Below are 11,691 nucleotides of genomic sequence, written 5' to 3'. Positions count from 1 at the left end.
CTTGATGAACGGACTTATAGAGTCGACTTGGTGAGAGTAGTTGTTCTGGTGACTTGATGAACGGACTTAAAGAGTCCGCTTGGCGGGGTGACTTGATGAAAGGACTTAAACAGTCGACTTGGTCGGGTGACTCGATGAACGAACTTAGAGGGTCGACTTTGCGGGGTGACTTGATGAACGGACCTAAAGAGTTGACTTGGTGAGAGTACTCGGTGGGGTGACTCGATGAAAGGACTTAAAGAGTCGACTTGGTGAGAGTACTTGGTGGCTCGACTTTATGACCAGACTTAAAGTGTCCACTTGGTGAGAGTGGGCCTAACGGGGCGATGTGGTGAGTGGGCCTAACGGGGCGAGTTGGTGGGGCGACTTGGCGAGTGGTATTAGAGAGTCGACGTGGTGAGGCGACTCGGCGAGTTGGTTCGTTGAGATGACATGGTGAGCTGACTTGGCGAGTCGACCCGGCGAGCGAACTTAAAGAGTCGACTTGGCAACGTACTCGAGTCGACTTGGTGAGGCGACCCGGCGAGCGGGCTCAAAGAGTCACCATGGTGAGGCGACTCATTGAGTGAACATGGTGAGGCGACTCATGGTGAGGAGCTATCCTTGAGGCGACTTGGTGGGCCTACTTGATTAGTCGACTTGGTGAGCCGACCTGACGAGCTGACACGGTGAGCGGGCTTAAAGAGGCGACGACTTGGTGGGGTAACTCGGCAAGCCAACTTATCGAGGCGAGATGGTGAGTCGACTTGGTGAGCTGACTTGGTGAGCGCACTTAAAGAGTCAACTTCGTGAGGTGACTCGGCGAGTTAGCCCGCTGATGCGACTTGGGCGGGCCGACCTGGCGAACGAACTTAAAGAGGCGACTTGGGCGGGCTGACCTGGCGAGCGAACTTAAAGAGTTGACTTGGCAACGTACTTGAACAACCGACTTGGTGAGCTGACATGGTGAGTGGGCTTAGAGAAGCAACTCGGCGGGGCGACTTGATGAACGGACTTAAAGGGTCGACTTGGCGGGGTGACTTGATGAACGGACCTAAAGAGTTGACTTGGTGAGAGTACTTGGCGGAGTGAACTGATGAACGGGCTTAAAGAGTCGACTTGGTGGGAGTACTTGGTGGGCCGACTTGATGAACGGACTTATAGAGTCGACTTGGTGAGAGTAGTTGTTCTGGTGACTTGATGAACGGACTTAAAGAGTCCGCTTGGCGGGGTGACTTGATGAAAGGACTTAAACAGTCGACTTGGTCGGGTGACTCGATGAACGAACTTAGAGGGTCGACTTTGCGGGGTGACTTGATGAACAGACCTAAAGAGTTGACTTGGTGAGAGTACTTGGTTGGGTGACTCGATGAAAGGACTTAAAGAGTCGACTTGGTGAGAGTACTTGGTGGCTCGACTTTATGAGCAGACTTAAAGAGTCCACTTGGTGAGAGTGGGCCTAACGGGGCGATGTGGTGAGTGGGCGTAACGGGGCGAGTTGGTGGGGCGACTTGGCGAGTGGTATTAGAGAGCCGACGTGGTGAGGCGACTCGGCGAGTTGGTTCGTTGAGATGACATGGTGAGCTGACTTGGCGAGTCGACCCGGCGGGCGAACTTAAAGAGTCGACTTGGCAACGTACTCGAGTCGACTTGGTGAGGCGACCCGGCGAGCGGGCTCAAAGAGTCACCATGGTGAGGCGACTCATTGAGTCAACATGGTGAGGCGACTCATGGTGAGGAGCTATCCTTGAGGCGACTTGGTGGGCCTACTTGATTAGTCGACTTGGTGAGCCGACCTGACGAGCTGACACGGTGAGCGGGCTTAAAGAGGCGACGACTTGGTGGGGTAACTCGGCAAGCCAACTTATCGAGGCGAGATGGTGAGTCGACTTGGTGAGCTGACTTGGTGAGCGCACTTAAAGAGTCAACTTCGTGAGGTGACTCGGCGAGTTAGCCCGCTGATGCGACTTGGGCGGGCCGACCTGGCGAACGAACTTAAAGAGGCGAGTTGGGCGGGCTGACCTGGCGAGCGAACTTAAAGAGTTGACTTGGCAACGTACTTGAACAACCGACTTGGTGAGCGGACATGGTGAGTGGGATTAGAGAAGCAACTCGGCGGGGCGACTTGATGAACGGACTTAAAGGGTCGACTCGGCGGGGTGACTTGATGAACGGACCTAAAGAGTTGACTTGGTGAGAGTACTTGGCGGGGTGAACTGATGAACGGACTTAAAGAGTCGACTTGGTGGGAGTACTTGGTGGGCCGACTTGATGAACGGACTTATAGAGTCGACTTGGTGAGAGTAGTTGTTCTGGTGACTTGATGAACGGACTTAAAGAGTCGGCTTGGCGAGGTGACTTGATGAAAGGACTTAAACAGTCGACTTGGTCGGGTGACTCGATGAACGAACTTAGAGGGTCGAATTTGCGGGGTGACTTGATGAACGGACCTAAAGAGTTGACTTGGTGAGAGTACTCGGTGGGGTGACCTGATGAACAGACTTAGAGAGTCGACTTGGTGAGAGTCCTTGGTGGGCCGACCTGGTTGGGTGACTTCGTGAACTGACTAAAAGAGTCGACGTGGTGGGGTGACTTGATGAACGGACTTCAAGGGTCGACTTGGCGAGGTGACTTGATGAACGGTCCTAAAGAGTTGACTTGGTGAGAGTACTTGGTGTGGTGACTTGATGAAAAGACTTAAAGAGTCGAATTGGTGAGAGTACTTGGTGGGGTGACTTGATGAACGCACTTGAAGGGTCGACTTGGTGGGGTGACTTTATGAACGGACCTAAAGAGTTGACGTGGCGAGAGTGCTTGGTGGGGTGACTTGATGAACATAGTAAAAGAGTCGACTTGGTGAGAGTAGTTGTTCGGGTGACTTGATGAACGCACTTGAAGAATCGACTTGGTTAGAGTACTTGGTGGGGTGACTTGATGAACAGACTTAAAGATTCGACTTGGTGGGCCGACCTGGCGGGGTGACTTGATGAACGGACTTAGAGAGTCGACTTGGTGAGAGTACTTGGTGGGCCGACCTGGCCGGGTGACTTGATGAACAAACTTAAAGAGTCGACTTGGTGAGAGTACTCGGTGGGCTGACCTGGTCACGTGACTTGATGAACGGACTTAAAGAGTCGACTTGGTGGGCCGACTTGGCCGGGTGACTTGATGAACGGACTTAAAGAGTCGACTTGGTGGGCCGACTTGGCCGGGTGACTTGATGAACGAACTTAAAGAGTCGGCTTGGTGGGTCGAAGTAGCGGGGTGACTTGGTGAGAGTACTTGCTGGGCTGACCTGGCAGGGTGACTTGATGAACGAACTTAGAGAGTCGACTTTGTTAGAGTACTTGGTGGGTCGAACTGGCGGGGTGACTTGATGAACGAACTTAAAGAGTCGACCCGGTGAGAGAACTTGGTGGGCCGAGCTGGCGGGGTGAATTGATGAACGAACCTAAAGAGTCGACTTTGTGAGAGTACTTGGTGGGCCGACCTGGCGGGGTGAGTTGATGACCGAACTTAAAGGGTCGACTCGGTGAGAGTACTTGGTGGGCCGACCTGGCGGGGCGACTTGATGAACGAACTTAAAGAGTCGACTTGGTGAGAGTACTCGGTGGGGTGCCCTGATGAACAAACCTAAAGAGTCGACCTGGTGAGAGTACTTGGTGGGCCGACCTGGCGGGGTGACTTGGTGAGCAAACTTAAAGAGTCGACTTGGTGAGAGTAGTTGGTGGGCTGACCTGGCGGGGTGACTTGATGAACGAACTTAAAGAGTCGACCTGGTGGGCCGACTTGGCAGAGTGACTTCATGAACGAACTTAAAGAGTCCACTTGGTGGGCCGACCTGGCGGGGTGACTTGATGAACGAACTTAAAGAGTCGACTTGGTGAGAGTAATTTGTGGGCTGACCTGGCTGGGTGACTTGATGAATGAACTTAAAGAGTCGACTTGGTGGGGTGACTTGATGAACGCACTTGAAGGGTCGACTTGGTGGGGTGACTCTATGAACGGACCTAAAGAGTTGACTTGGTGAGAGTACTTGGTGGGGTGACTCGATGAAAGGACTTAAAGAGTCGACTTGGTGAGAGTACTTGGTGGCTCGACTTTATGAGCAGACTTAAAGAGCCCACTTGGTGAGAGTGGGCCTAACGGGGCGATGTGGTGAGTGGGCCTAACGGGGCGAGTTGGTGGGGCGACTTGGCGAGTGGTATTAGAGAGCCGACGTGGTGAGGCGACTCGGCGAGTTGGTTCGTTGAGATGACATGGTGAGCTGACTTGGCGAGTCGACCCGGCGAGCGAACTTAAAGAGTGGACTTGGCAACGTACTCGAGTCGACTTGGTGAGGCGACCCGGCGAGCGGGCTCAAAGAGTCAACATGGTGAGGCGACTCATGGTGAGGAGCTATCCTTGAGGCGACTTGGTGGGCCTACTTGATTAGTCGACTTGGTGAGCCGACCTGACGAGCTGACACGGTGAGCGGGCTTGAAGAGGCGACGACTTGGTGGGGTAACTCGGCAAGCCAAATTATCGAGGCGAGATGGTGAGTCGACTTGGTGAGCTGACTTGGTGAGCGCACTTAAAGAGTCAACTTCGTGAGGTGACTCGGCGAGTTAGCCCGCTGATGCGACTTGGGCGGGCCGACCTGGCGAACGAACTTAAAGAGGCGACTTGGGCGGGCTGACCTGGCGAGCAAACTTAAAGAGTTGACTTGGCAACGTACTTGAACAACCGACTTGGTGAGCTGACACGGTGAGTGGGCTTAGAGAAGCAACTCGGCGGGGCGACTTGATGAACGGACTTAAAGGGTCGACTTGGCGGGGTGACTTGATGAACGGACCTAAAGAGTTGACTTGGTGAGAGTACTTGGCGGGGTGAACTGATGAACGGACTTAAAGAGTCGACTTGGTGGGAGTACTTGGTGGGTCGACTTGATGAACGGACTTATAGAGTCGACTTGGTGAGAGTAGTTGTTCTGGTGACTTGATGAACGGACTTAAAGAGTCGGCTTGGCGGGGTGACTTGATGAAAGGACTTAAACAGTCGACTTGGTCGGGTGATTCGATGAACGAACTTAGAGGGTCGACTTTGCGGGGTGACTTGATGAACGGACCTAAAGAGTTGACTTGGTGAGAGTACTTGGTTGGGTGACTCGATGAAACGACTTAAAGAGTCGACTTGGTGAGAGTACTTGGTGGCTCGACTTTATGAGCAGACTGAAAGAGTCCACTTGGTGAGAGTGGGCCTAACGGGGCGATGTGGTGAGTGGGCCTAACGGGGCGAGTTGGTGGGGCGACTTGGCGAGTGGTATTAGAGAGCCGACGTGGTGAGGCGGCTCGGCGAGTTGGTTCGTTGAGATGACATGGTGAGCTGACTTGGCGAGTCGACCTGGCGAGCGAACTTAAAGAGTCGACTTGGCAACGTACTCGAGTCGACTTGGTGAGGCGACCCGGCGAGCGGGCTCAAAGAGTCAACATGGTGAGGCGACTCATTGAGTCAACATGGTGAGGAGCTATCCTTGAGGCGACTTGGTGGGCCTACTTGATTAGTCGACTTGGTGAGCCGACCTGACGAGCTGACACGGTAAGCGGGCTTAAAGAGGCGACGACTTGGTGGGGTAACTCGGCAAGCCAACTTATCGAGGCGAGATGGTGAGTCGACTTGGTGAGCTGACTTGGTGAGCGCACTTAAAGAGTCAACTTCGTGAGGTGACTCGGCGAGTTAGCCCGCTGATGCGACTTGGGCGGGCCGACCTGGCGAACGAACTTAAAGAGGCGACTTGGGCGGGCTGACCTGGCGAGCGAACTTAAAGAGTTGACTTGGCAACGTACTTGAACAACCGACTTGGTGAGCGGACATGGTGAGTGGGATTAGAGAAGCAACTCGGCGGGGCGACTTGATGAACGGACTTAAAGGGTCGACTCGGCGGGGTGACTTGATGAACGGACCTAAAGAGTTGACTTGGTGAGAGTACTTGGCGGGGTGAACTGATGAACGGACTTAAAGAGTCGACTTGGTGGGAGTACTTGGTGGGCCGACTTGATGAACGGACTTATAGAGTCGACTTGGTGAGAGTAGTTGTTCTGGTGACTTGATGAACGGACTTAAAGAGTCGGCTTGGCGGGGTGACTTGATGAAAGGACTTAAACAGTCGACTTGGTCGGGTGACTCGATGAACGAACTTAGAGGGTCGACTTTGCGGGGTGACTTGATGAACGGACCTAAAGAGTTGACTTGGTGAGAGTACTCGGTGGGGTGACCTGATGAACAGACTTAGAGAGTCGACTTGGTGAGAGTCCTTGGTGGGCCGACCTGGTTGGGTGACTTCGTGAACTGACTTAAAGAGTCGACTTGGTGGGGTGACTTGATGAACGGACTTCAAGGGTCGACTTGGCGAGGTGACTTGATGAACGGTCCTAAAGAGTTGACTTGGTGAGAGTACTTGGTGTGGTGACTTGATGAAAAGACTTAAAGAGTCGAATTGGTGAGAGTACTTGGTGGGGTGACTTGATGAACGCACTTGAAGGGTCGACTTGGTGGGGTGACTTTATGAACGGACCTAAAGAGTTGACCTGGTGAGAGTGCTTGGTGGGGTGACTTGATGAACATAGTAAAAGAGTCGACTTGGTGAGAGTAGTTGGTCGGGTGACTTGATGAACGCACTTGAAGAATCGACTTGGTTAGAGTACTTGGTGGGGTGACTTGATGAACAGACTTAAAGATTCGACTTGGTGGGCCGACCTGGCGGGGTGACTTGATGAACGGACTTAGAGAGTCGACTTGGTGAGAGTACTTGGTGGGCCGACCTGGCCGGGTGACTTGATGAACAAACTTAAAGAGTCGACTTGGTGAGAGTACTCGGTGGGCTGACCTGGTCACGTGACTTGATGAACGGACTTAAAGAGTCGACTTGGTGGGCCGACTTGGCCGGGTGACTTGATGAACGGACTTAAAGAGTCGACTTGGTGGGCCGACTTGGCCGGGTGACTTGATGAACAAACTTAAAGAGTCGGCTTGGTGGGTCGAAGTAGCGGGGTGACTTGGTGAGAGTACTTGCTGGGCTGACCTGGCAGGGTGACTTGATGAACGAACTTAGAGAGTCGACTTTGTTAGAGTACTTGGTGGGTCGAACTGGCGGGGTGACTTGATGAACGAACTTAAAGAGTCGACCCGGTGAGAGAACTTGGTGGGCCGAGCTGGCGGGGTGAATTGATGAACGAACCTAAAGAGTCGACTTTGTGAGAGTACTTGGTGGGCCGACCTGGCGGGGTGAGTTGATGACCGAACTTAAAGGGTCGACTCGGTGAGAGTACTTGGTGGGCCGACCTGGCGGGGCGACTTGATGAACGAACTTAAAGAGTCGACTTGGTGAGAGTACTCGGTGGGGTGCCCTGATGAACAAACCTAAAGAGTCGACCTGGTGAGAGTACTTGGTGGGCCGACCTGGCGGCGTGACTTGGTGAGCAAACTTAAAGAGTCGACTTGGTGAGAGTAGTTGGTGGGCTGACCTGGCGGGGTGACTTGATGAACGAACTTAAAGAGTCGACCTGGTGGGCCGACTTGGCAGAGTGACTTCATGAACAAACTTAAAGAGTCCACTTGGTGGGCCGACCTGGCGGGGTGACTTGATGAACGAACTTAAAGAGTCGACTTGGTGAGAGTAATTTGTGGGCTGACCTGGCGGGGTGACTTGATGAATGAACTTAAAGAGTCGACTTGGTGGGGTGACTTGATGAACGCACTTGAAGGGTCGACTTGGTGGGGTGACTCTATGAACGGACCTAAAGAGTTGACTTGGTGAGAGTACTTGGTGGGGTGACTCGATGAAAGGACTTAAAGAGTCGACTTGGTGAGAGTACTTGGTGGCTCGACTTTATGAGCAGACTTAAAGAGCCCACTTGGTGAGAGTGGGCCTAACGGGGCGATGTGGTGAGTGGGCCTAACGGGGCGAGTTGGTGGGGCGACTTGGCGAGTGGTATTAGAGAGCCGACGTGGTGAGGCGACTCGGCGAGTTGGTTCGTTGAGATGACATGGTGAGCTGACTTGGCGAGTCGACCCGGCGAGCGAACTTAAAGAGTGGACTTGGCAACGTACTCGAGTCGACTTGGTGAGGCGACCCGGCGAGCGGGCTCAAAGAGTCAACATGGTGAGGCGACTCATTGAGTCAACATGGTGAGGAGCTATCCTTGAGGCGACTTGGTGGGCCTACTTGATTAGTCGACTTGGTGAGCCGACCTGACGAGCTGACACGGTGAGCGGGCTTGAAGAGGCGACGACTTGGTGGGGTAACTCGGCAAGCCAACTTATCGAGGCGAGATGGTGAGTCGACTTGGTGAGCTGACTTGGTGAGCGCACTTAAAGAGTCAACTTCGTGAGGTGACTCGGCGAGTTAGCCCGCTGATGCGACTTGGGCGGGCCGACCTGGCGAACGAACTTAAAGAGGCGACTTGGGCGGGCTGACCTGGCGAGCGAACTTAAAGAGTTGACTTGGCAACGTACTTGAACAACCGACTTGGCGAGCTGACACGGTGAGTGGGCTTAGAGAAGCAACTCGGCGGGGCGACTTGATGAACGGACTTAAAGGGTCGACTTGGCGGGGTGACTTGATGAACGGACCTAAAGAGTTGACTTGGTGAGAGTACTTGGCGGGGTGAACTGATGAACGGACTTAAAGAGTCGACTTGGTGGGAGTACTTGGTGGGCCGACTTGATGAACGGACTTATAGAGTCGACTTGGTGAGAGTAGTTGTTCTGGTGACTTGATGAACGAAATTAAAGAGTCGGCTTGGCGGGGTGACTTGATGAAAGGACTTAAACAGTCGACTTGGTCGGGTGATTCGATGAACGAACTTAGAGGGTCGACTTTGCGGGGTGACTTGATGAACGGACCTAAAGAGTTGACTTGGTGAGAGTACTTGGTTGGGTGACTCGATGAAACGACTTAAAGAGTCGACTTGGTGAGAGTACTTGGTGGCTCGACTTTATGAGCAGACTTAAAGAGTCCACTTGGTGAGAGTGGGCCTAACGGGGCGATGTGGTGAGTGGGCCTAACGGGGCGAGTTGGTGGGGCGACTTGGCGAGTGGTATTAGAGAGCCGACGTGGTGAGGCGGCTCGGCGAGTTGGTTCGTTGAGATGACATGGTGAGCTGACTTGGCGAGTCGACCTGGCGAGCGAACTTAAAGAGTCGACTTGGCAACGTACTCGAGTCGACTTGGTGAGGCGACCCGGCGAGCGGGCTCAAAGAGTCAACATGGTGAGGCGACTCATTGAGTCAACATGGTGAGGAGCTATCCTTGAGGCGACTTGGTGGGCCTACTTGATTAGTCGACTTGGTGAGCCGACCTGACGAGCTGACACGGTGAGCGGGCTTAAAGAGGCGACGACTTGGTGGGGTAACTCGGCAAGCCAACTTATCGAGGCGAGATGGTGAGTCGACTTGGTGAGCTGACTTGGTGAGCGCACTTAAAGAGTCAACTTCGTGAGGTGACTCGGCGAGTTAGCCCGTTGATGCGACTTGGGCGGGCCGACTTGGCGAACGAACTTAAAGAGGCGACTTGGGCGGGCTGACCTGGCGAGCGAACTTAAAGAGTTGACTTGGCAACGTACTTGAACAACCGACTTGGTGAGCTGACATGGTGAGTGGGCTCCGCTGATGCGACTTGGGCGGGCCGACCTGGCGAACGAACTTAAAGAGGCGACTTGGGCGGGCTGACCTGGTGAGCGAACTTAAAGAGTTGACTTGGTGAGCTGACATGGTCAGTGGGCTTAGAGAAGCAACTCGGCGGGGCGACTTGGCGAGCACACCTGCTGGGGCAAGGTGGTAAAACGACTAGGTGATTCGACATGGTGAGCTGACTTAGGGAGCTGACTTGGTGAGCGAACTTAAGGGGTCGACTTGGTGAGGCAACCTGAATAGTCGACTCGGTGAGGTGGCTTGGGGAGCCGACATGGTGAGCGGTCTTAAAGAAGAGGCGACCTGGTGGGGCAACCTGGTGAGGCGAGATGGTAAGTCATCTTGGTGAGCCGTCTTGACGAGCTGTGAGTGGACTTAAAGAGTCAATTCTTGATTTGGCAAAGACCACATGGTTAGATGACTTGGTGAGCCGACCTGGCCAGAAAAATTGGCAAGCAAACTTATAGAATCGACTTGCTGTCCCCAGCCAGGATCGCACGCCTGGGTCGACCCAACTTGGGTCACCCGACTAGGTCAACCCATCTCCGTCGCCCCAGCCTCGGGCGACCCGACTGGGTCGACGAGGGGAAAAAAAAAAAAAAAAAAACAAAAAAAATCATGAGAGGCCCTGTACAGCGAAAAGCGCTAAATTTTGGGCATTACAAAAAAAAAAAACAAGTTACCCGCTTTTGGATCACGCACAAGTTTCAGTTCACGTATTGCCGAGCCGACTCGAGGCGTTACGCCTAGCTAGCCGAATTCGAGGTAGGGTAGCCGAAACGATCCGATTTGAGAATTTTCTTTATAAAAAGAGATCATGATAGGCCTCGTAAGGCAAAAAAGAATGAAATTTTGGGAGTTCAAAAAAAAACGTTACCCGGTTTTGGATCGCGCACAGGGCTCGGGTCACGTAGCATCGAGGTGCCCTGGGTGACATGATTCGAGCGAAAAGTCGACGGTGGCATGAGTCGTGCAAAAACATTGGAGGCCATTAAGGCTCGAGGCGCTTCGAGTCGAGGTTGCCGAGGCGGGTCGGGTTGAAAAATTTGGGCGTTAACCAAAAAGAAAAAGTTAACCGCTTTTGGATCATGTACACGGCTCGGGGCACTTAGAATCAAGTCGAGCACGGTGACATGAGTCGTGCGAAAAATTTGGAGACGACTCGAGTCGGGGCATCCGACTCTATTCGAGTTCAAAACTTTGGGACTTGACAAAAAAAAGAAAAAAGAAAAAGTTACCCGGTTTTGGATCACGTAAGTGACTCGGGCCACTCAGAATCAAGGCGAGTGCGATTACATGAGTCGGGCGAAAAAAAAAAAATGGAGGCGGTTAAGGCTCGAGGCAATTCGAGTCGGGGTAGCTGAGTCGATTCGAAAACTTTGGCCGTTAGCCAGAAAAAGAGTTAATCGCTTTTGGATCACGTACATGACTTGGGGCACATAGAATCAAGTCAAGCACGGTGACATGAGTGGTTCGAAAAAATTGCAGGCGATTAAGGCTCGAGGCTATTTGAGTTGGGGTTGCTGACACGATTCGGGTTGAAATCTTTGGGTGTTAACCAAAGAAGGAAGAAGTTAACCGCTTTTGGATCACGTACACGACTCGGGGCACCAAGTCGAGCACGGTGACATGAGTCCTGCGAAAAAACTGGAGGCGGTTAAGGCTCGAGGCAATACGAGTCGGGGTCGCCGACACAATTTGGGTTGAAAACTTTGGGCGTTAACCGAAAAAAAGAGTTGACCGCCTTTGGATCACGCACATGACTCGGCGCACTTAGAATCATGTCGAGCACGGTGACATGAGTCGTGCGAAAAAATTGGAGGCGGTTAAGGCTCGACGCGATTCGAGTCGGGGTTCGGGTAATTGGGGCGATTCGTGTCGGGGTTGCCGACACGGTTCGAGTTGAAAACTTTGGGCATTAACCCCCCCAAAAAAAAAGGTTGACCTCTTTTGGACCACGTACATGACTCGGGGCACTTAGAATCAAGTCGAGCACGGTGACATGGGTTGTGCGAAAAATTCGGAGGCGATTCGAGTCGGGGTA

Source organism: Cupressus sempervirens, chromosome 7 (genome assembly GCF_028749045.1).
Source record: "Cupressus sempervirens isolate cs-2001-9-10 chromosome 7, ASM2874904v1, whole genome shotgun sequence".
NCBI lineage: Eukaryota > Viridiplantae > Streptophyta > Pinopsida > Cupressales > Cupressaceae > Cupressus > Cupressus sempervirens.
Note: the sequence above shows the minus strand (reverse complement) of the source record.